Here is a 26,229-nt window from a genome sequence, read left to right as displayed (position 1 = left end):
TTCCTATATAAAGGGGTGGTCGTTTATCTAGATGATGTGTTAATTTATTCAGAAATGGAAGAGGAACATGTGAAATTAGTTCAACAAGTATTAACCACCCTCATGCACAACAAGCTACCCATCAAATTGTCCAAATGTGAATTTCACAAATCCGAACTCAGTTATTTAGGATACTGCATCTCCAAGGATGGGCTAAAAATGGATCCAGGCAAAATTAAAGCAGTACAAGAATGGCAACCCCCCACTACCCGTAGAGAACTGCAATCTTTTCTGGGGTTTGCCAATTTCTATCGAGAATTTATAGAGAATTTTGCCCAAATAACTCTCCCCCTCACAGAATTACTAAAAACAAAGAACAAAGGGGAGCAAGCCAGGAAACCCACATCCAAATTAATTTGGACTCCAGAATGCCAGTTGGCTTTTAATCTTTTAAAACAGCAATTTGTATCAGAACCAGTTTTGCAGCACCCCGATGAAAATCGCCCATTTATTGTGCAGGTAGATGCCAGCGATATGGTGATAAGGGGAGTCCTCTTGCAAAAAGGGGAAGACAATAACCTGAAAACTTGTGCTTATCTTTCACTCAAGTTCTCAGAATCGGAGAGAAATTGGAATGTCTGGGAAAAGGAAGCGTTTGCAGTCAAGGCAGCGCTCTCCTCTTGGAGACATTGGTTAGAAGGGGCCCGTCATCCTTTTGAAGTGTGGACAGATCACAAAAATTTAGAAGCATTACGTAGCCCCAGGAGATTGAATGCCAAACAATTAAGATGGGCTGAAAATTTTTCCAAATTCAATTTCACCCTAAAGTTTTTGCCTGGCAAAACTAATTTTTTAGCTGATTCTCTAAAGCGCATGCCCCAACTAAAAAGCAAGAGGGAGGAAACAGTAGACACAGTATTCTCCCCAACGCAACTCGGAGGCGTGGTCACAACGCGCAGTCGCGCAGCACAGCAAACTCGAGCAGATCAAGGGTGGAGACAAAAACTGAAAAGCGAAGTGGAGAAGGAGGGGGAGGATATACCCAAAGACAAACTATCTCAATCTGCACAGGGGGAATGGCTTTGGAACGATCATTTTTATGTACCAGCTAGCTTAAGAAAAGAAGTGTTGCAGCGTTGTCATGATGCCCCAACTGCTGGCCACTATGGGTATTTGAAAACACTTCATTTATTACAAAGACAATTTTGGTGGCCAGGTTTAAGCAAAGATGTCTCCCAGTATGTTGCATCCTGCCCAATTTGTCTCAGCGCCAAAACTAGAAAAGGAAAGCCTCCAGGACTGTTACAACCCCTTGAAACCCCAAGCAGACCTTGGGAAATCATTTCTATGGACTTTATCACTGATCTCCCTCCCTCCAAGAACCACACCTGTATACTAGTCGGGGTGGATTTATTCTCAAAACAAGCCCACTTCATTCCTTGTACCACCATACCGTCGGCAAAGAAATTAGCGGACATTTTTATGAAGCATATTGTAAAATTACATTCTTTTCCATCAAAGGTGATATCTGACCGTGGCGGACAGTTCATTGCCAACTTCTGGCAGGAGCTTCTTCAACTTATGGGCGTGGAAAAAGGACTTGGCTCTGTCCATCATCCACAAACCGACGGACAATCGGAAAAAACTAATCAAATATTAGAACAATTCCTCCGCTGTTATATTAATTTTCAACAAGATAACTGGGCTGATCTGTTACCTTTGGCAGAATTTTCCTATAACAACAGTGTTCATGCCTCTACAGGGGAAACACCCTTCAAAGTAGTTTATGGCTATGACTTTAAACCTTTTCCTTTTGAAGCTCTCCCCCCTCCAACAGCGCCCAAAGATGTAGCCGAGTGGTGGGGAGATACTGCGCAGCAATGGACTCTAATTCAAGCAAATCTTGAAAAAGCCAAACAGGATTATAAAAAATACGCCGATTGCCATCGTGTGGCCGAATGGGAATTGCACCCAGGAGATCTTGTTTATCTTTCAACAAAGAACTTAAGAGTTGCTCAAACAAGCCGTAAATTGGCTCTCAAATTTTTGGGACTTTTTCCTGTTCGCAAAGTAATCAACAAAGTCACTGTAGCACTTGACTTACCAAAAAAATTACGTCAAGTCCATCCTACATTCCACGTTAGCTTGTCCAAATCAATGGCACACCACCACTCCACCAATACCTACTTTGATTGATGACCAGATCCACTATGAAGTGCAAGAAGTTCTGGATTCTAAAATTCGACACAATAAGTTGTTTTACCTTATTAGGTGGAAGGACTTTGACTCTGGACATGATGAGTGGGTGGAATCTATTCATATTCGTGCCCCTAAATTGTTGAAAGCTTTTCATACTCAATATCCTCTTAAACCTGGGGGAGGAGCATTTTAGACGGGGCAGAATGTCAGGTTCTGATTGTGTTTAAGCCAAAGAGACTCCATTTTAATCTTGTCAGTGTATTAAGTGTTTCTTTTGCAGGTGGCAAGCCTTTCAATGAAAGCTTACAGAGAGAAGAGGAATGTTGTGTCTACATATATCTGCCTTTCCGACACCCTTGAGAAACTTTCACTTTCTCACCCTCAGGCCGGTTGTTTTGAGAACTGAGGGGGAGGATGGGGCTGCAGGGAACTGCTTATTCTGTACCTCAGCTTTTGCTTGGCATTCGATCCATGTATCTTGGAATGTGTACTCTAATGGTTGTTTATCTCCAGTAAAGCCTTTTGAAATCAATGGACTTTTGTCTTATTGCAAGAGGCAGGCTGAGTTGCAACTTTTAGCAAGCCACAGTCTGACAACAACCAACTCCATAGCTGCGAATGAGTTCTCTTAAAAGCTTTATGTAGAGGTTGAATAACATGGGAGATAAGATTGAGCCCTGCGGAACCCTGCAAGATAGTTCCTATTCTGGAGATAGCTGATCTCCAATGGCCACCCTTTGAGTCCATTACATGTGAAATGATTTAAACCAGTCCAGGGCACATCCTCTGATGTCCACATCTGTTTCTAAATGCTTCAACAGGATGGCATGGTCTACTGTGTCAAAGGCTACAGATAGATCCAGGAGGAACAATAAGGAGGCATGGCCTTTGTCTATATTCAGACAGAGTTCATCCACTAACAATACTAGTGCTGTCTCTGTCCCATGCCCTGGTCTGAATCCTGACTGGAAAGTGTCCAGAGCACTGGGTTATCCAAGAAGGTCTGGAATTGGTCAGCTACTGCTCTCCTAATCAATTTGCCCGGAAAGGACAGATTAGAGACTGGGTGATAATTGGCCACATCATTTTTGTCAAGGGACGGTTTTTAAGTAGCATATGGATAACAGCCTGTTTGAGCTGCCGGGGAAAGCTGCCCTGAGTTACCAATTGATTTACAATAGACTTCAGTGGTTCACTTATGTGGTTTGTAGAAAGAAATGCCTTGTCTATCCATGCCTCCACTCACAGGATTTAAGTATCCTCAGATTGGTCCAGGAGCCCTGTGTTGCAGAGTGATAAGCTGCAGTACTGCAGCCCAAGCTCTACTCATGACCTGAGTTTGATCCTGGTGGAAGCAGGGTTCAGGTATCTGGCTCAAGGTTGACTCAGTCTTCCATCCTTCTGAGGTCAGTAAAATGAGTACCCAGTTTCCTGGGGGTAAAGTATAGATGACTGGGGAAGGCAATGGCAAACCACCCCATAACAAAAAGTCTGCCAAGAAAACGTCATGATGTGACAATCCCTCCCATGGGTCAGTAATGACTAGAGATGGGCACGATCGGCATTACGATAGAAAAATTCCCACAATAATGGCGTTCGTGTGATCGGGACCCGGTGGATCGGTGCCGTCCACGATGACCGATCCAGCGTTGGGGGGGGGGCTTCATTGGGGCTTGATCGGGGCCATCGGGATCTGATCAGGGATCCAGACAATCAGGCGCCAGTAATCTATTCCCCTGGCAACGGAGCCAGGGGAATGCCTGAGCTGTGTTTGCCCTCCTTCTGTCGCCCTGGAAACCTGAATGGAAGCCCAGCTTTCCTTGATTAGCAGGGCTTCCTTCCAACCACAGAGCAGCGACGCACTCACCAGTTGGGAGAAGAGACCCAGGGGAGGGAGGGGGAAGGGGGTGTTCTGTAGCCATGGGCACTCCAAACGTTTTTTGCTTTTTAAAAAATCGGGGCTTTGTAGGAGGAATGGCTGTTTTTCTGTCTGTCACTCTCTGTTTTTAACCTGCTTTTAAAACACTGTATTTTGTGGGAAAACCTCATTCACATCTCTGTGTGTGTGTTTGAAATATGCTTTTGGAAGACTGGCTGCTTGCTTTTAAAATCAGGTGGGGAGGAATGGAAGATTCTGTCCCTGCTTTTTTTAAAATGCTGGCTAAAACATGTTGACGGGGTGTCTCTCTCTGTTTGGAGAGGCAGGGATGGGTTAAAAACTTCCCCCCTCCGCTCTAAGTGTGTGTGTGTGTGTGTGTGTGTGTGTGTGTGTGTGTGTGAATGTCCCGTCCCTGAGGGGAGGCGGCTCATCGCTGGGTTAAAAACTTTCCCCCCTCTGCTCTAAGTGTGTGTGTGAATGTCCCCTCCCCGTGCCTGCCGGGCCTGGCGGTCGCTGCCACCACCCACCTTCCTACATAGCTGGGAACAGCGGGGCGCCCCTCCACTTTGGCCTCCCCAATCCCCGATCCATGGATCAGAAACGGGAGATGATTGGTGTGGATCGGTGATTTGGGGTCGTCTCCAGCGCCAATCCCTGATCAGCTTGATCGGTAATTTTTTTTGGATCGTGCCCACCTCTAGTAATGACCCGGTGCTTGCACAGGGGGACTACCTTTACCTTTTACCAGATTGGTCCACGTTGAGAAATATGTTGCTGCAAATATGGATTAGCTGTTCCAATGTTTGTACAAAACAACTACAAACACACACACACACATATTGTACAATGAACCAGACATGAACCTAAATATATAATGTATAATGAAACAGACCCAAATGAAAAGCTTTACTTAGCCAAATATGTCGCCAAGAGTAGTGCCACATAGACATGAAAACTTCATTTAGGTAAACGTGGACAAGCTCTGCATAAGCAATTATGTGTTGTGAATGCTCAGATAGCAAAATATAAACATGTACATTTACTACATGTACCACACTCTTTCCTACATAAAAGTGATATTTTATATTGGGCAGCACTGAGGATTCTTTGCCATGATACCCAGGAGCAGCAAGCTTTTTGGGTCTTCGGCAGTGGTGTTTGTATTATTTCTGCAAATAGTGCCCTACAGCCTGCTGCAGCCTATGCAGGGGTGAGAAGTCATAAGGCTTTTCAAATTCTCCCTTCATGCTGCAGAGTTAGATGACCATGGCAAGCATAGCTAATAGCAGCCATCTTTGGGCAGGATTTGCCTGAGGGGTCACTAGACCTTGATCACAGATATTCAGTAGTTAGCTTGAAATAATTAAACCACATTTCTGTGTAACACTCAAATGACACCCATTGACTGTAGGTGAAATTATGCATGCATGATTTCACTTTCAAATTATGAGGTTTTTTAAAGAAATGTATATAAACAAATGCTAATATTATGCAGTGGATGGTCATTAAAGAACTATGATACAAGCTTTCTTTCCTAGTTTAAAAGGAAATAACAAATCAAAATTAAAATGTGATCATTATAGAGAGTTAATTAGAGTTCAGAACAAGTTTGCATTTTACAATTCAAAATTCCAATTATTACTCCCATTCAGAGCAAACTCTTTGAAGTTTTCGTCTTTGTGTGTTCAAATACAGCTTTCTGTTAATTGTACTTCTCAGCTGAATAGATGAAGGACATCATTAGTTGAGCAAAACAACAATTCCGGTGCCAATTTGTTCAGTTGTGATTTACACTTTCAGCAACTGGTATTATAGAATGAAAAACTACAAAAACTGAACATCACCACTACTAATGCATACTACGTTGTGTTGTAGTACAGAAGGTTAGATGCAGAGTCCAATTCATTCTAAACAGATCTACCTCCTTTTACTTTCTTGTGGCATTATACTTTAGGAAAACCAAATATGACTACTTAAATTTTAATACGAAGATACAGATAAATATTGTCCTAATCCTGATAACTGTAATACGAATGAACAAATTCTGCAGTACTGGCAGGAAAAAAAAAGAGATTACTTCTATAAAATTGAACAGATATTTAGATGCTCTTGTGTGAATTTAACTTTGTGTGCAATGGGAAGCTTGATATGCTACTAGATTGCCAATCAAGATTGATAAGCATTGCTAATACAGATATTCTTGGAAGAGCAATGGACAAAAGTGACTTTTCTGCTGCATCTCTAGCATCCATATTTTAGGGATTTCATTAATATTTATCTAAATTCTTTCATTTATAAAAACTGGGAAACTCATTGATATGAATCTTCCTCTGTCAGCGCTGATTAATGCAGGTTCATCATAGATTTACAGCACAATCCTAAGTGGGGGGGGGGTGCATAGGAAGAGGACTAAGGCTTATGTGGGAGCAACTTGCACTTACATGGGTGTAACCCTCCCTTCCGCCAGTGGGCAGGAAGGCGCACTACTGTGGGTGGGCCACCACTCATGGCCATGCTGGGTGGCTGTACAAATATGTAAGTGAAGCACAAGTCCCTGTGCTGGTGCTGGAGGGGACAGGGCAGGGGGCGGGCTGCAAGTTAGTTGGCTTCCTAAGCTTCCCCAGGCCTGGAAACACCCCCTGCAGTGGTGGAAAGTTATGCCACAAAAAACACAGGCATCGCCCATAGGCACACATTGAAAGGGAAGACTCGGGCCCCTTTCCCTGTGCCCAGCCCCGCCTTCATGGCCCAAACAGGACATAGGATGGTGACTACCTGGCGGAACAATCTGTGTGCACTTCCAGGGTGGGCAAGCCCCCCTCCCTGTGCCCAATCACCTGCCCATGCTCCCTGCAAAACCTCCAGCTGCGCCACTCACAAACTCAGGTAAGTGGGCGGCGGCTGGAGGCTGTGGCCAACAGCCTCTTTCTGCGAGGACTTTGTGTGCGAGGTGGGAGAGTGGGTACTCACAATGGTGGACCATGAGTGCACTGGGGGGATGTAGTGGGAAAATTGGGAGAACTTTCCACTTGCTCAAGGAAGAAGGGCAAAGTCCAGAATGTCCGACTAATTAAATAACCATCCACGTCCCTTTGCAGGTTATCTGATTCTGGATTTCCAGCTTGGTAAGGAGCAAGGGAGCACTGACAGGTAAGAAGGAGCTGGGGTGGTGGCTAATCTGGCTCACTGATTTATGCCAGCTCCCCCCCTCACCTGAAATCACCTGACTGCCAGCCTCTTCAGGTAAGGCTCAGTGGGGCAGGGGGCAGTAGCGGCAGCCCCTGCCTGCCACAAAGGCAGTTGCCCAGAAAACTACTCTTGACACAGCCAATTGGGAGGGGGGTGGCTACCCATATCGGTGCTCTGTTCAGATTCCCTCAGCTGGGGCCTGTCTCGGCAGAGGAGGAAGTGCGGCCAGTGGTTGAGCTGACTGGGTGTTTGTAACACCCTATTGCTGGACGGTGCTGAGCCACTTGACTATCTCCCTCATGGGATAATATCATCCCAAGGCAGAGTGCTGTCTTGTAAGAGGTTCATGAATCATGTGGTTGCAAGCTGCACCTGTGGAGCTGCTGCCACAGCTCTCAACCAATGGACACCTTCCCAGTCATTGCAGATTGGGCTTGGCCTCAGCCATGCACTGGCCTGGGTCACTTGCAACACATGTGTCTGTTTCTCTTGCAGGCAGATCACCACTCGTCCGGGAGACGAAGGAGTATGGCTGTCCCTTAAGCCTCCACAAGTGCCATTCAGGTCCTGCCCAGGAAGCAGTTTACCAAGACAGCCTGTGGCTCGGCCACATTGGCAGGAAATAGTTTCAGAGAACCTCTCCACCTTTTCCAGTTCAATAAAATATGTGTCAAAAACCAAGAAACTGCTGTCTGTTTGCTCCCCTGACATTGACAGTAGCTGCCACTGCCCCCAACTCCCTGTCAGGATGTCTTCTCACACATCCCCACAAATTTTTCCTGGCTCGAGGCTGAGATCGATGGGGTGGCCTCTGCTACCAGGAGGCGCCAGTGTTAAGTGGTGCCCTGTCCAGCTTCCCTGCCCCCTTCCCTCCCCTCAATGTAACTTCAGGCAGTGGGGTGGGAATTGAAGTGTGGCCCATGAATGTTTGGCAGGGCAAGGGGGTGGGAGGCTCCACTGAGGACGTTCAGTCTCTGACAGACTCAGCTTCTGGTGTCTGATAAGCCAGGCAGAGGGAAAGGCGGAAGTTACTGCCAGGAGGTGGAGGATGAGGAGCGACATCTTAGGATCTCCAGGGCTCCCCCTCTGTGAAGATGGACCACCCTCCATTTCGCTGTTTGCAGAAGTGGGGATGGACTTGGGAAATCTGGCATAGAGAGGGGGTGAATGGCGCCCCCTGGAGCAGTTTCCCTGCTCCTGCAGGCTGTCAGTCCACTGGGGGGCATCACCCCTGGACTGGGGCATGGTTCTCAAGGTCCAACCCACGTTGTCACATAGTTGTGATGCAGTGATGTGTTCAAATGGTGCCACTGCATATCTGTTGGCGTTTTGCACTCCCTTCTGGCCTCTTCAATGAGTGATGGGCATTCCTGTCACTCATTGAATAATCTGCCTCCCCTACCTGCCTCTCTGGATCCCGGGGGCTGCTCCCAAGTGCTGCAGGCTTTCAGGTCCCACTTTTCAGGGATGAGGAACCTGTTTCTCACAGTAGTGGAGGTGGCAGCAGGGGAGGGGGGATTTGCCGGTGCACCGATCTGCGGCCAGCAGTCTGGCCCTCATCAGAAATGGGAGCTGGGTGGGTGTTCGATCCGGACCTTCACTGTCACATTTGTCCTTTGTCCCTCCTCCCCAGCAGTATGCCTGCTCCCCTGCCTGCCAGGGGAGCAGTGTGGCCATTGGCTGGTGTGAGCGAGGTTGTCAGGGAAATGGCAGGCAGGTGCTCCTGGCAGCAGCTACGCCTCACTTTGCTGCACTCAGGTGCTGGCGGGACTCTCCTGCCCAAGTGCATAGAGAACAGTGGAGTGGTGCCGCATTTACATCAACACACAAGCGGAGGATATGACTTGGGGCTTAGGACTGAGCTACCAGTAAAGAATCTCTTTCAGCAGACAGTATAATCAGAGATTGCCAGTATATTATCTAGTCACTTATGTGTTCCAAAGCTTTTCATCTACTGCTCTGTCCCTGGTGGGATGTTTGAGCAACCTGAAACCTCAACTGCTTGGTAGGATGGTATCCTAATTAAATGTCTGCTCCACCTCACTTGTTCCATTCTGCAGACATAAGTGAGGTAGATAAACACTATGAGGTTTCCGTTTTTCCAAGAACTTGAAGCTTGAAGAAAAGTCCCACATGACTTAAATAAAAGCTTGCCGTTTGCATTTTGAACTTGGTCATCTCAAAAGATATTGCCTCACCTGCTTTATGTTTTTGTTTTTGTTTTGTACAAGACCAGCATCACAACTAATTTTATTTTTTATTTTATTTATTTTACTTTATTTATACCCCACCTTTCTCCCCAATGGGGATCCAAAGTGGCTTACATCATTCTCCTTTCCTCCATTTTTCCTTTACAACAACTCTGTGAGATAGGTTAGGCTGAGAGTATATGACTGGCCCAAGGTCACCCAGTGAGCTTCCATGGCAGAGTGGGGAATCAAACCTGCATTTTCCAGATCCTAGTCACTCTAAACACTACTACACACTGGCTATCTAAGACTTCCCTGTACATGACATCATAATTCATGCTTGTAAAGGTGGAAATGTTAATGTTACATTACCCATTTACCCAGCAAAAAGTCACCCAGTCAGTCTCCAACCTACTGGAGCCTTGTGTTCCACTCCATCTCCTGAAAGGGCTTGGGGTTATAAAGAAGGCCAGATGCTCCAAAACGCAGAACATAGACACTGGTGGACATGGAATGATTTAATTATTATATTCAGTACTGCTAATGAAAATCATTGGAATATCATGGCTTAAATACCTTTCTTTTCTTCACAATAAGATAACTTTGTTGTTAATATGATTTTAAATAACAATAACAACATTCAATTTATATACTGCCCTTTAGGACAACTTAATGCCCACTCAGAGTGGTTTACAAATCTGCTATTATTATCCCCACAACAAACACCCTGTGAGGTGGGTGGGGCTGAGAGAGCTCCAGAGAGCTGTGACTAGCCCAAGGTCACCCAGCTGGCTTCAAGTGGAGGAGTGGGGAATCAAACCCGGCTCTCCAGATTAGAGTCCCGCTCTCTTAACCACTACACCAAACTGGCTACACCAAAAGAAATAGTTGGTTCTTATGATACGTCTTCATAGAACTTGAGTAAAATTCTACAGTAGATGGGGTTACTTTTCCAATTTTCTATAGTAGTGCAAGTAAGAAACATACCTTTTAAAATATTTAATGAAATCAGCAGACTTTACAAATTATTCTAAGATTCAGCAGCTGGGAGTTAAAATCACAACACTGACTATTATTTCTCAGTGTATGTGAAAATTACAACAGTGGTAGCAATGTTATTCCTAGAGCAATAGCATTTAGAGTCATCAACAGCAGTGCACAAGGGAAGCATTCAGAGTCAGTCCCTTTACTCCAAAATGGTTCATTTACTTTCCAGTTAATTCTATTTTCCCCACAGGTCTTGCTAGACAAAAACGGCTTTCTTCATATAATTTACAGTAGAGTTTTCTGAAATCAAAAACAAGAGAAAAAGCTGGAGATGTGGCCTACAGTTTGTGTGTTTTATGACAGATGTTAGTCCACTTCAAACCTAATTTGCATGTATACCTCCTTTTCATTATAGAAAGCCTGGGCCACAGAGATCTTATATGTTCAGATTCACTGAACAAGAGCATGCTTGGCATGACTTGGCACATTAGGGACAGGAAAAGGATGACACTCTTGACTTTCATTTTTTTGGTTCACTGGGAACTAGGAATACTAAAACCATGTTGACTATGGGTCACTCTAAACATTACTTCCTTCACGAGCTTGCCATAGAGCCAATCCAGGCTCCATGCAGAAGCACAGCAGCTTGGGGAATGGCTTGGGGAAAAAAGAGAGCTCAAATGGGCTTGAAAAGCTGCTGTCAAGAGAGGGAAAGCTGCCTGCCTTTCTCCCAAACTCCCCTCCCCATGCAAAAACATTGCAGAGGGGAGACATTCCCCATTTCTGCTGTTGCACATGGAGGCATTGTGTGCATGTGTGATGGCATAAACAAGAAAAGCGCCCTCCCCATATGGAGAAAAATGCTTGAGAGAAGAGCTTTCCCTTCCCCTGCAGCAGCTTTCCAAGTCCATTTGGGCCCTCCTATACAAGCCATTCCCCAGGTTGGCTCCATGGCAGACTCATGAAGAAAGTAATGTTTGGCTCTGTGATGCATGCTTCATCATTGCAGATAGTTCCACTCTCCCCTTTGCTTGTTTGAACTGTAAGAAGCAGCAGTGTGGGTTCCACAAGGAAGAATGAGAACTGTTTAAAGAAAGCTGCTAATTCTCCAACCATACTAAAGTGATATCTGCAGGAGAGATGATAAAAAGCAGCTGGCAGCTTCATTCTGAAGACTCCTTGCTGATCTATTTGCATGCCACCTCACATTTTCTCTGTAGCCTCTGGAGTTGCCAGCTATGGAAGAGAAGTGAATGGGAAGCCAGCCAAGAGCACCATGGTTTGCCAACACTTGTGTTTTAAATAGTAAATGATGCTGAAGCATCCACATGCAAGTGAGAATATAGGTATCTGTTAGGAGGCAGGAGATGGAAGTAGTAAAAAGGCCACCAGCATCCCTACATCTTATCATGATTACTACCATCATTTTAGAGCAGCCAGTTGGTGATGGTCTATTAGCAACACAGGATATGGAAGGGAAGGTCTGTAAAACAAGTAACAAAGCAGAGGACGCGACGTCCAAGCAGACCAAATCCTCTTGAAAAGCAGGCACGGAAGTTCAAAACAATGTACACTCAGAGAATCCACATGTTCCTTTTTATTTCAACTTTGTTCTTCTCATTTCCAAAGTTATAAATTTAATCCATATTCTGTCATGCAGTATAATCGTCCCACCGTGCTGCCCCAACTGGAGCTCCTGGTGGGAGATTGGCAACGGGTTTGCAAGCCTCGGTTTTTCCTGTTTCGCCACCACCGCTTCTTCACGGCCTTTCAAACTGTCTGAAAGATGTAGTCACATACAAAGTAAATATATGGATTCCATGCCCACTGGACTAAACTAATTTTAACATAAACACTTAATAAACAGGTAATTTACACGGATTATGCATTTATACACAATTACAATTTACACACACTATTTACAAAGTATTTACAGCATTTCACAAGAGTTGCAAGATTCAGACATAAGGACTACTTACTCGTTGTCCTTATGTCTGAATATATGGAATCCATATATTTACTTTGTATATGACTACATCTTTCAGGCAGTTTGAAAAGCCGTGAAGAAGCGGTGGTGGCGAAACGGGAAAAACCAAGGCTTGCAAACCCGTTGCCAATCTCCCACCAGGAGCTCCAGTTGGGGCAGCACGGCGGGACGATTATACTGCATGACAGAATATGGATTAAATTTATAACTTTGGAAATGAGAAGAACAAAGTTGAAATAAAAAGGAACATGTGGATTCTCTGAGTGTACATTGTTTTGAACTTCCGTACCTGCTTTTCAAGAGGATTTGGTCTGCTTGATGGTCTATTAGCAGCAAGTTTACACTATGAGGACATGGCTTCTTCTTAGTGGCCACCCTATCTAGAGACCCATTTAACTTCAAGTTCAAGTATATTCCAGAAGCAATGCAAGAACTTTTTGATAAGGCACAGATTTAGCATATTTCATGCTCATATTTCATCCCTTGATCATCTTGTCTGCATCTGTCATCCTCCTCCCTTTCTTTTCTCACAGTGTCAAATTTTAAAGCACCATGCACATTGGTATTGCTATTTATTTATGTATCCATCACAGTGACAGTACATCTAAGAGGAGTTTTATTACTTATTATTCATTAATAAATTGTTACTTTTTTGAGAATTTGGGACAGAACAAAGATTCCAGGAAAACGACAAATACCATGAATACAGATAGAAAAAGGTCTCAGCTTTATTTATTTATTTATTTATTTATTTATTTATTTAATTAATTAGATTTATATTCTGCTTGCCCCACAAGCAGACTCAGAGCAGATTACAACTATAATCTAAATAAAAACATGGTAGAATAACAACATTAACCATAAATATACAATTCATTAACAACAGCAGCGTACATATTGCACAACCCTCCAAAAAGAATTATATATTTTTTAATAGTGGAAAGTGTTTCCATAAGTAGTTGCATACACCTGGAGTGGTTTCACAAACAAGTTCATTAGACTAGTAATAGTTACTCAAGGATTATTCCTGATTGGACAGATGAACATGTAATTGCAAACTGCCCCTAATCCCGTCTAGTTGCCTCAGAAACTACATCAGAGTCCATTTATACATTCTACACACTTGAGATTCAGTGTCCCTCTCTGTGTGATCTTAGGAAGCCTTCCTCTAAGCAGGCTCGGATCTCTATCAAATCCACCATATGTGACGGAATAATAACATGGATAATTAGTTTAAAATAATTTAATGAAAGTTTTCTTTTGGACATCACAAAAACATTCAGTGCAATTGAAACAGAAGAAACAGTGCTAGAAATAGAAGAAAATTAACCCTCCCCCTGGGGCTAGGTATTAATCACATTAATAATCTGCCCCATGTGGTATCAGATTTACAGATATGACAGGTGCGGTACGAAAGCAGAGCACATGGAAATCGTTTCCGCAGCACAATTATTGGACTAAGTCCTTCTTCACCAAGTGGTTTAATTATCACAAGTAGCTCTAGACTGATTCACAGCTTCATTGTAAACCACAGGATTCTAAATGGTTACAATCTCAACAAAAATTACACTTGGCAAATAAAACTTCATGCTGAGAATGAGTGTGAGATGTAACAGGAACAACATGGAGGGTACTGTTAACTGCCTCAGCTGGACATGTGTTGATTAATTAAGGACACTTTTGAAAGTGCTCTTCATTTTTGTGCTATGGCTGTCAAGCTGTTTAGTTATTAAGCCTGGCTGCTTCCCTGTTGGTGTCCCTAAGGATTGGCTATAGGTGGATTGCATAGGCTGGAATATGAAAACAGCTGCTTTGGTTTGGGGTCATCACTGTTATTAACAACAGTGAACAGGGCAGGGAATTGAGGTGTCAGATTATTTTACTCAGATTTTTTGTAAGTGTTCCTGAGTGGCAAGTGAAGGACAGAGCCAAAGTTGAATAATGTTCCCTGTCACAGTGGCTCAGATGTTCCCAGCATGTTACTCTAGAAACAGTCAAGAAAAGTTTACAGCCCCTGTTCTATTTGACCATTAAAGCTTTCCACATATTTTCATAATTGTTTTTCTAAAATAGTAGATTAAAAATCATTGCTTTGAGACATGTAATCATTCCAAACACTACTATGCTGGGAGTTGGAAAGCAGCATTGTCCCCTCAACCAGACCTTTGCATTCTTGGCACAGGAAAACAACCAAGTAGTCTGAAAGTAATACAGATTTAAAAAAATAAATAAATGCATGCCAATCTCTGCATTCTAACTCTGCACACAAACCTTCTATGTACTTCATGTATACCAACTAATTCCAATGGAAACCAATCTGCTCAGCAACCAAAACGTGTATGTGGATTGGCTCCCACCAATAAAATTGATTGGAAAGCTGGGGTGGGTATTTGACTTCTATACATACTGAAATAATTGCTGGATTGATTGACTGGAAATAACAGTTTTGGAAGATTATTCTGACATGGAACTACAGACCCTGATCATGTAAGTAATACTTAAATCATATAAGTTCTTATCTATTTCTGTTATTTATTGAAAGCAATATTTATGTGCCCACTATTGAGGTGGCTAGCTATAAAGATATATGACAATATCCTCTACTTTGTTTTAATCTGTCCAGTCATGAGAATTTGTCTAGTTCTAGCAAGAGATTTGCAGGAATTGAGGGAAATGAGAACAACTTGGAATAGGGTTGCCAGTCTCCAGGTGGTGTCTGAAGATCTCCCAGAATTACAACTGATCTCCAGGCCGTAGAGATGAAGGCCCCTGAAGGAAATGGTTGCTTGGGAAGGTGGACTCTATGGCATTAAACCCTGCTGAGGTCTCTCTCTTCCCCAAACCCTGCCCTCTTCAGGCTCCAACCTAAAAATCTCAAAGAATTTTATAACCTGGACCTGGCAACCCTAACTTTGAATGCTGTCCTGCCAAACAAAAAGTAAACTTGTTACTTATTTGTTGGATGTTTTGCAGATAAAGTTGCTCACATCCACCACAACTTAGACTCTAATAATATGTCATTTATATCTCATGATGTTTATCAGAGAAACATCTAATTGCAGTTGCTTGGATGACTTTCAATTAATTCAACTGGAAAATGAATACAAACTACATGGAGGAGTTTGGTGGACAGCCTCCATGCTCATCTCTTACCCTTCATGGATGATTAAAACTAGCTGGGGAGGATTAACTGTTTGGGCCCAGGTGTTAATAAAGATTTCTCCAAATGAGAGGATAGAGCCAATTGCCTTTAAAGAATTGGCTGTGAAAACTCTCTTGAAACTTTTAATTAATACATTGGCTATTGATGAACTGTGAAATACAGGGTTTCCCTTTGAACCTGGAACAAGTAAATAAACAAACCTCTATGTTTTCCTTAGAGATTGAGGGCTGTGGCCTGCAAAGACTAAATGGTGTAAGGGAGCATTCAGTTATCAAGCAGCACTGTGATTTAGTGGTTAATGTATTGCTTTAATTCAGTCAAAGTGGTTTTAATAGCTTCCAGAATGCAGAATTATATCCAGGAAACTAAATTGTAATGAGTTCCTCATTTTGTTTCATACCTTCCAGCAGCAGGCACGCACTGGACTCACCTTGCAGGGCAGCATTTTGTTTTCCTGAACAGTATTCATCAATGTTGAAGGCCTGGTGAAATTTCTCCAGTGCTCCTTAACCACCAGCAACTTCCACCCCACCATCAACCTGACCATGAATCAATCCACATAAGAAGCACATTTTCTAGACCCCACTGTACAAATACACGTTGGATGCTTAAGAATCATCTTATACCAGAAACCTAGCAGTCACCAAAGACACCCAAAAAATCCATCATCTACAGCCAAGCTCTACATTACAACCACATCTGTTCAAATCCCTCTGACAGCGATTCTTACCTACAGGATCTACAATAGACATTTCTGGAACTACAATACCCACCTGACATAGTAAAGAAACAGATCAACAAAGCCAGAATGATACCTACTACAAGACAGACCCCCAACGAAACAAAAATAGGACACTACTGGTGGTCACATACAGCTCTTAGCTCAAACCAGCTCAGTGTATCATTGATGACTTGCAACCTATGCTGGACAATTATACACTTCTCTCACAAGCATTGGGAGGCAAATCTTTCTTTGGCCTTAAACATCTCCTTAATCTTAAACATCTTCTCACTCACAGTAATGTACTTCCCAACACTGACACAGAGTCTGGGAGCAGAGCCTATAAGATGCCTACTCTGTCTCCGTATTTACTTCGACAGCATGATCTCTGGATCTCTGGACCTAACAATACTAGTTATACCATCTCAGGTTCATTCACTTGTTCATCTTCCCATATTGTTTGTGCTATAAAGTGACTGCAATACCTTTATACTCTCTGCACTGGACAACAAAAGAATAAATGGACTACACCTGAAATTACAAAGCACAACACTCAGAAACCAGTAGGAGAACATTTTAATTTTCCAGGATGTTCCATTGCTGATTTAAAAGTAGCTGTCCTCAAACAGAGAAACTTCAAGGGAAAATTACAAAGAGTTCTTTTACAAATTCAGAACAATAGAAGGGCTGAACAGAGACTTAGGATTCTTATCTCAATACAGATGGTAATTTCTGCTCTAATTAAGTTTCATTATACTAGTACGTCCTGACAACTTTCTTTGCTACACACATCCCATCTAATCAAGCTGCATTGTTTCTTTACATTGTGATGCCCTCCCTTGTAACCCCCCCCCTTACACACACATACTTTTGGCTGGGATATAAAACTCAGGGATTGCCATTACTACTTATGTCTGAAGAACAGAAGTCTGACTCTCAAAAGTGTACACTCTGAAAATCTTGTTGGTTTCTAAAGTGCCACTGGACACAAATCAAACAGTAGATTACAGTTGGAGTTAATTATCAGATACTGATGTTTTTGTCTTTCATCTCAGATAAACTAGTTCCTAAGACTTTTATTGGTGGTAGAAAGTACAGTCATGTTGTAGCCGACCTATGACAGCCCCTTCTGGGGTTTTCAAGGCAATGGTTTGCCATTCCCTGCCACTGCATAGTAACTTTGGTCTTCCTTGGTAGTCTCTCATCCCATCACTAATCAAGGCCTATCCTACTTAGTTTCCAGGTCAGAGCAGCACTTTTTTACTCATTAGTATTTGTTCCCCTTCACAAAATTTGTTATCTAAAGAATCACACTCCTTTTTGCAATCTTTTTAAATGTCAAGATTGACAAGAGTACTAACCCTTTAAAAATGTCGTTTATTTAGCAGCAGCAAATATTTACTACTAAATTTATTTATTACAATATTTTTAATCCACCTTTCTTCCAGGACTCAAAGTGGATTACAGGAACAATTTAAAACCAATAAATAAATTACAATCAGATAATAAACCTTCATACATTAAAAGTGACAACCAATGGCACTACATCTTTATAAAAATGCACTCCTCAATATTTTTAAGCACATATAAAAACCCAAAAAGGAATACACAGCCTCCCAGACACTGGTGATGTATTTTAACTTCAGGCATTTCAGTGATAACTCCTGCATAAGAAAATGTTTCCTTATTCCAAAGAATGATATCTTTAAAATGGAAATATTGGGGTTGTAATTTATTTTGACAAACAGTCTAATTTTATGATAATTGAGAGTGGAAATATTGAATGTGTCATAATCTCAGCATTATTACCATGCAGTATTATTACCACATCTTGCTGAACATAAAGTGAACCAGTCTGACATAGTTATATATTGTGTAATATCAAGCTTTGGCATATCAGTTTTCTGGTGTATCTTTGGTGATTGCTTATAGATTCTCATTAGTCAGTAGAAAATAAGCAACACATACTTGCCATAGCTACTTTGTTACATTATGCATAACAGTGGACTAATTTTATTTTATTCCTTGGCAATATTGTAATCGTTGCTAAATTATAGTTTAGTCAATTAAACACAATGGAAAACTTGAGCATTGTTATTGCTGGTAAGGTATGCCTTTCTTAGGCAGCTGAAATAAACTTAGTTTAGTGAAATCTTTCAAGGGAATCTGCAAGTTTGTACAGAAGCTTGCTGCATTGAGAGGAAGAGGAAAGAAAAGTGTATCTACAATGCCTTCTGTTCATTAAGTTAGCACTAGTAGTGTGCACAGAGAAAATCTTTGTTCTAATTTCTGATCTGGAATTAGGGAGGGAAATGTCTACCATGATTGCTGTCATGTCTGCATGCCATTTTTCCATGCCATTCATGTATCTGATCTGTTCACTATAATAATGCCATCTTTGGCCTGCCTGAAAACGACAGTACTAATGCTGATTTCACAGAGAAAGTAACTAGCCTATTATCTCTGAAAGTATGCTTGTTGACCTTGCAGCTGTACTGTAACTCTTCACAGGAGAAAGATGGAGTTTTGTAATCTTCTGCCTTTCTCTGTCCAAACAAAGCTATTATGTTCTCATGGAATTTTTTAGGATTTTTGCGCCTAAAGGCTAATTGCTCAGAGGGAAGGGGGAATTGTGCTCCATATATCAATAGTGCATATGTTTGTATAACCATTCCTGCCAACTTACTCATCTATGGATGTACTCATGAACTTAATGGATTTCTAAATAAAAACCTTTTCAACCAATGCACTGGAGTGTTTGCTGTGAGGGGTTTGGGGGGTCTATCTGCCATGGACTGCCATCTCTAGAACTGACAATTGCTTATTTCCAGGTAGGATATTACTGGCTCAGGCAACAAATCCAAATAGTCTTTCTTTGGGACCATTATTTGCAATAGGGAATTTATTCAAGGGTCTGGGAATGTTGTTTATAAAGATAATGACACTAAATTTACACAGAATACAGTTGTCCCTCTAATCTAAAGACCCTCTAAGTTTCAAGAAGATTGTACAAAGAGGAACAATTTTACAGACTCCCAAAGCAGGTCCTCTCTGCTGAGCCACACTCCTCTCTCTACTGATTTGTAAAATGGTGGCAGCCTAACAGGAGAGCTCCAGATGGGCATCGACATTTAAAAAAAAACCTGTCCTCATTCATTTAATTTCCTACTCTTACAATGATTGACTGATTGTTTTTTTTTTAAAAATTATCCTTCCACTAAAAACTTCATTTGCTCTGCTTCCTTGTTGTGGTCTATTTAACCAAGTAAGAAAGGAGATTGGCAGTTTTCACATTGTCCCATTATATGGGGGACTTTTTTGGTGAGGGGCGGGGTAATTGTTTTTCAACCAAATACCAGCAAAATTTCAAGAGAGCTTCTTCTGCCCATCCAACAAAGGACCCCCAAGTTTCAAGCACAAAGGGTTTTAATTCTACAGACCCTCGAACAAGTCCAGGCATTTTACTTTCAGAGGGGAAACAATTCACCACTCTACAAAGGAGGGAGAAAGGAGAATGCAGGATAGGATTGGCTGGGAATGCTTTGTGCTCCTCTCTTAGAATGAACTGATTGGAAGGGAGAAATGTCATTGTCCAGGAAATCAGTAGAATCATAGAAAAATATCTGTTGCATGGCTGGTAGGCATCAGAACTTGAAAAAAACACACACACACCCGCCCCCAAGACTCAGGTTATTTCGAAGTATCTTGGATTTGTGTTACCATTCTGGAAAATCAAAGTATTGATCTTCAGCTTGGGAGTTTCCCTTTGTATATTCCTAGTTAGTATACTAAGTGTTGCTTCTTCATTGCTGCATGTATACAACTTTCAGAGCCCACCAAATGGAGCTTGTTCCCAAGAAAGCATCCTTAAGGCTGTACTGCCAATGAAATTACTGGAGAAATGGTGGCTGCACATGGAAAGAACAGCAAAAATTGCATCTTGTACCAAGCAAGGATGACATGCTTAGGAGGACTGAAACAGAAGCACATGTGCACATACACATTCCTTCTATCATTTTACATAGCCCTTGATGTTCTTTTTCTTTCATCTTTCTTTTTCTGTTTATTCCTCAGCTAGGGACAGACTTGACATGGCTACCTCCTGCTTGGGAAATTCCTGGAGATTTGGGGGGTGACAGTGTCTGGCTAGGAGAGGGAGCTCAGCAAGGTAGGATTCCATCATCTCCACCCTCTGAAACTGCCATTTCCTCTGGGGGAACTGATCTCTGTAGTCTGGAGAGCAATTGGAATTCCAGGAGAACGCCAGGCCCCACCCTGATGATGGCAACTTATCCAGGATATTAAAATTCTAAGGGGGAGAATTCTTAAACAGAAACAAGGGCAGGAACTGCAACTATCAGGATTTTCAAATCCTCTGTTTGTACAGAGTCCATTTGGCACAAGAAGACTGGTAGGTAAGTTTTCCAAAACAAAGGGAGTCAGTTCTGTTCAAAGGAGACTTAGTCCAGTCCAGATCTACAGTTTTCTAAAGCCCCCAGCATGTGAGAGCTGCAGGCATGAGTGAGCAAATCTAATTTCCAGAATTAGTAATATGCAAATGTTACAATAGTTATTGTTATTGAATACTGGCATAAAATTTTAAACTACTGATATTTGGATCACTTCTAGTGGACAAGGTTTGTAATGGGAAGAAATTTCATTACATAGCAACTGATACAGTTAATTCTATAAACATCAAAGATACCTTTAAAGCAGTGGAATAGGCTAATATGATTAAGGAATATTTAAATAGGTGTTTGAGAAAAGATTGGATATGCATTGTATTTAAGCACCCTTGCAAATAAGACCAAAGGAGTTCTGATTCAATTGTTGTTTTTTAAAATCTTGATTTAGAAAGATGCTGGAGTGATAGCCTTGGAAAAGGCAACCTTCTGTTGATCTATAGCATGAACAAAACAATTTAGTAGAAAAATATGCTACAGAGGTTAGACAAAAAGGTTGAGACCATGAAATACCAACGTACAAATGTCACAGGGCTGGCCAGATGAAGTGAAAGCCTCAAAACACTGAGGGTTTGATGACAAACCAGCATAAATCCCAATTCATATGTTCAAAAGAATATGAAAAAAAATCTACAGGAGGATGGCAATACAATAAAGTATCATACCTTAGGAAGAATGAAGCAGACACCATCTGCTAGAATATAGTGCAGGAGATTCATACAAGTTCAGCCCAATGTGGGCACTCTCTCTGGCATGCAGTGAGAGAGAGAGAAAGAGAGAATGAGAGCTGAGTCTGAGACTAAGAGAAATAAACTGTAGAAAGTAAAGACAGATGGTATCTGTGTTACAGTGGTTAGGGGGCATTGATCTAGGACAAGGACTTGGGTTCTGATAACCTCTGAACTATGCCGTTTGCTTGGTAACTTTGGACCAGTTATGCTCTCTCAGCCTCACAACATATGTCACAGTGTTTTTATGATAATAAAATGGAGGAGAGAACTACATGCTCTATGAGAACTATGAACTCCTGGAAGGAAGGAAGGAAGATTCAATTGTATTAGAAGCCTCATTCATGTCACATTAAGTCCACAGATATTGGTTCTATTGAGAGAATATAGGAATAGCCCTTCTGGATCAGACAACTGGTCCATCTAGCGCAGCATCCTGTGTTACAAAGTTACCAATGAGTTTCCCTGAAGGGTCCCAGCACTGGTACTGAGGGGTTTACTGCCTCTGGGAATGGATGTTCCCTTTAGTGTTCATCAATAGCAGCCGCTGATGTACCTCCATGGATCTATCTAATTCTCATTTAAAGCCATTGATGTCTGTGACCATTACTTCTTTAATTTTACAAATGTTATACCCCATCTTTCCTCCCTCATAAGGATCACCAAGGTAACTAACAAATTAAAAACAAACACAATAAAAACTCATTAGTAAAACCATTAAAACCAACAACCCCCACATCATTAAAGCAATTAATACCGGAGCTAAAATACACTCAAGTTATTTTTTAAAAACATAGGCCAACAAGGAGGGATCGCAAAGGGGACAGAATGAAACAAAAAATTCTTCACCCCCTGGTGGAAGATAACAACAGAAAAGGACAGGTAAATCTCTTTGGGAGAGACTTCCAGAATTTTCATGTCTCGTCCAAGAAGACCTTCTCTTGGGTTGCCATCCATTTAATCTCAGAAGGCAGGGGAACGCCAAGAAGGGCCTCCAAAGATGTCTGAAGTGCTTAGGTAGGTTCAAAGAAAGTAGTAGGTCCTTCAAGTATATTGGTCTCAAACCACAGAAAACTTTAAATATCAATACCACCACATTGAATTGTTCCTGGAAACAGATTGGGAGCCAGTGTAGATGGGCCTATCACCGACTCCGGTCAACATCATGCTGCAATATTCTGCACCAATTGAAGTATCCAAACACTTTTCAAGGGCAGCCCCACATACAGTACCTTGCAGTAATCTAATCTTGATATAACCAGGATGTGCACCATAGTTTTCAGATCTTTTCTGCCCAGGAAAGGCCACAGCTGGCTAACCAGTCAAAACTGGTAAAAGGCACTCCTGGCCACAGCTGTCATCTGTTTATCCAGCAGTAAGCCTGGATCCAAGAGTGCTCCCAAACTACAGATCTGTTTCTTCAAGGGGAGTGCAACACCATCCACAATGGGCAACACCTTAGATCCCAGGTCACAGCTTCCACTTTTCAGTAGAACTTCCATCTTGTCAGGATTAAGATTCAGTTTATTATCCCACATCAATTCCAAAGATTGAGATTCAGTTTATTATCCAACATCAATTCTAAAACTGCTTCCATCCAATTCAGGAATCCTGCTTCTTCCTTGGAGTCAGTTGAAATAATGCAATAGAGTTATCATTTGCATATTGGTGAAACTCAGTCCAAAATCTCTGGATGACCTCATATAGTAGTTTCATGTAATTTTTTTTTTTAATAAAATTTTTATTGGATTAGATATCATATTATTCCACATTACATTCATTTCCCCTATTTCCTATTTCTAACCCCCTCCCTTTCCCCCCTTTTTGTTGACTTCCAACAGTTTTCCAACCCTTTGCCCCTTTTCCCTTACTCATTTTAAATTCATTCTGTCTAACGTATACATTCAATTCCTTCTAAGCTTATCTCTATATTCTTTCTATTCTCATATTTACTTACATTAACTACTACATAATAACAGGAATAATAACTAAATAATATCTTTCTTCTGATTGTAATTCTTTAACTATTTTAGTACTCTATACTCTATCTTTTGGTCCCTTATTAGACAAACAATTTGTCCCATTTTGCATAATTTCAAATATTTCTATAAACAATTCATATAAGTCAACCAATTTAATACTCTATATATTACTTTCCCTACATATCTTAGCTTCATTCTACTTTGGTTATATTATTTTGCTTTGATTATGCAATTATACGGCTATCATCAAGAATCGTCAATCAATTTGACCTAGATAACTTCAGACCAAGTCATTCAGTTTAGTATATTATACAATTACCAAAAATAGTATTAATCAGTCTATCCTTATACTTAATTGCTTTCTGTCATTATTCTATATGTATATATATTTATAATAATCTAATAAAATAACTGCTTAGAAATTCCCATTTGCCTCTCCTCCCACCGGTAAAGTCACTCCCCTCTGCATTTTATTATATTTCAATAGTTCTCAAACTGCCACAGTTCTCCTCCAACCTCCCACTTCTTCGCTAGATATTGCTTCAGCTTCTCCCAGTCTGTGTTAAACTGTCCTGGGTCAAGGTTTCTCAGTTTCCTTGTCATTTTGTCCATTTCCGCCATATACAGCAATTTGTATATCCAGTCCTCGATTGTTGGTACTTCTTGTACTTTCCATTTTTGCGCATACAGAAGTCTGGCCGCTGCTGTCATGTAAAATAACAATGTCCTGTGTTGAACTGGAATACCCTCCATTCCCAAATTCAGTAGTAGGAGTTCTGGGTTCTTATTAATTTGAAATTGTAAAATCTCACTTATTACTCTTATTATTTCACCCCAGTACTGCCTTGCTACCTCACACGTCCACCACATGTGGTACAGGGATCCCTCATGTTTTTTACACTTCCAGCATTTATTAGACGTATTCAAATTCCCTAGAGCTATCTTCTTTGGTGTCATGTACCAACGATAAATCATTTTATAAATGTTCTCTTTAATATTAATACATGTTGTAATCTTCATTGTATTCTTCCACAGGTATTCCCACGGCTCCATTGTTATTTCTTTATTAAAATTTATGGCCCACTTCACCATTTGCACTTTAACGATTTCTTCTTCAGTATGCCATTTCAACAATACTTTGTATACCTTAGAAATTTCCTTCTTGTCTTCTTGTAGAAGTATCTGCTCTAGTTCTGAATTCTCCATTCTTATCCCTCCCTTTACACAGTGAAGGGAGTTTCATGTAAATGTTAAAAGTCATAGGTGAGAAGATGGAACCTTGCAGCACATCACAGGCCAAAGGCTAAGGGGCTGAGCAGCAGTCCCTCCAGAAGCACATTCTGAAAACCACATCCAGGGAGGTCCAGAACTACTTCAACACGGTGATTCCATTCCAGTTCAAGCCCAGAAAGGTGGTCCAGAAGGATTTCAATGGACTTAGACTGGAGTAACTATGCTTAGGATAGCGCCATTCATCATCTTTTTTTTTCTAAACTGCCCCCAATACTTTATTCTTTCCTCATAGAAAAGGAGTATCAACCTCTTAATCACCTTGGTTGTTGTCTTCTGTAGTTTTTCAGGCTCTACGTATCTTTTTTGAGATATGGTCACCTGAATTATACATAGTATTCCAAATGGGTTCCAAAAGGAGCACAATGGCAATTTTAGTTTCAAATCCTTTTCTAATTTTCCCCAGCATGCAGTTTGCCTTTTTCACTGCTGCTGCGCACACTGTTAACATTTTCATCAAGCTATCCACTTAGGGTTGCCAGCCTCCAGGTAGTGGCTGGAGATTTCCTGGAATTACAACTGGTCTCCAGGCCACAGAGATCCATTCACCTGGAGAAAATGGCTGCTTTGGGGGGTGGACTGTATGGAATTATGCCACGTCAAGGTCCTTTCCCTCCCCAAACCCCACTTTCTCCAGGTTTCTCCAGGTTTTACCCCCCATATCTCCAGGAATTTCCCAACTTGGAGCTGGCAGCCCTATACCCACTACAAACCCAAAACCTCAGTCTTCACCAGTTCAGACCCCCTCAGCATATATTTGAATTCCAGTGTACACAGGATATTACCTGCCATACCCTGTTCTAATCCCTATGTATGCTTGCACAAACAGAGCCTAGGCATATGCAAAGACATCATACTGCACAGGCATAGGTTTTCCATTATTTTAGATATGCAAGTAGAATTTTTACAACTCAACAAAATTCTTCCAAGATTTCTGGAAGTATCACAAAGAAGTTTAGAATTCTGTTAGAGAACCCAAGGTTTCCCTGTAACAATGCTACCGTTCTCAGTGTTGCTGCTGCCATAAAGACCAAACTGCTTGGGATTACTGTTGCTCACCTACAATTCTTTGGAAATCTAGGCAATAGTCAATAAAGAATTGCTATTGTAGTTGTTTTCAAATAAGAAATCTTCTGCAATTCACTTCTGAAAGAAATTAATCCTACAAAGACCATGCTGATTTTTTTTCATCTGTATTTCTAACATTACTAAGAGAATTACAGTTTCCAGTTTCAAGTTACAATGCTCAACTTCAAAAGGACCAACTTTGAGAAAACGTCCATAAGATTATAGTATTAGTATGCACAGCAGGTATTTCCTCATTGCTTGTGCGGGGAGGCAGGAGAGGGCAGAAAACAGAATCACCTGGTCCACAAGTGGCTTTTGGAGTAAATAACAGACTTCCCCTAGGGACTGCTGAAGGGGTAAGAGCATCCTTACTGGAGGTTGTCATGAGGTGGTGATAGAGTTGCT

General features: G+C 41.6%; 1 protein-coding gene across 2 annotated transcripts in view; it reads right to left on the bottom strand.

The window, feature by feature from the left end:
• The window catches only part of SPON1 (spondin 1), a 595,298-nt gene that overhangs the window by 104,523 nt on the left and 464,546 nt on the right, over positions 1–26,229 (bottom strand). The gene's annotated exons all lie outside the window — the stretch shown is intronic.

Source organism: Eublepharis macularius, chromosome 2, assembly GCF_028583425.1.
Source record: "Eublepharis macularius isolate TG4126 chromosome 2, MPM_Emac_v1.0, whole genome shotgun sequence".
Classification (NCBI taxonomy): Eukaryota; Metazoa; Chordata; class Lepidosauria; order Squamata; family Eublepharidae; genus Eublepharis; species Eublepharis macularius.
This window is presented reverse-complemented; position numbering and strand designations above follow the sequence as displayed.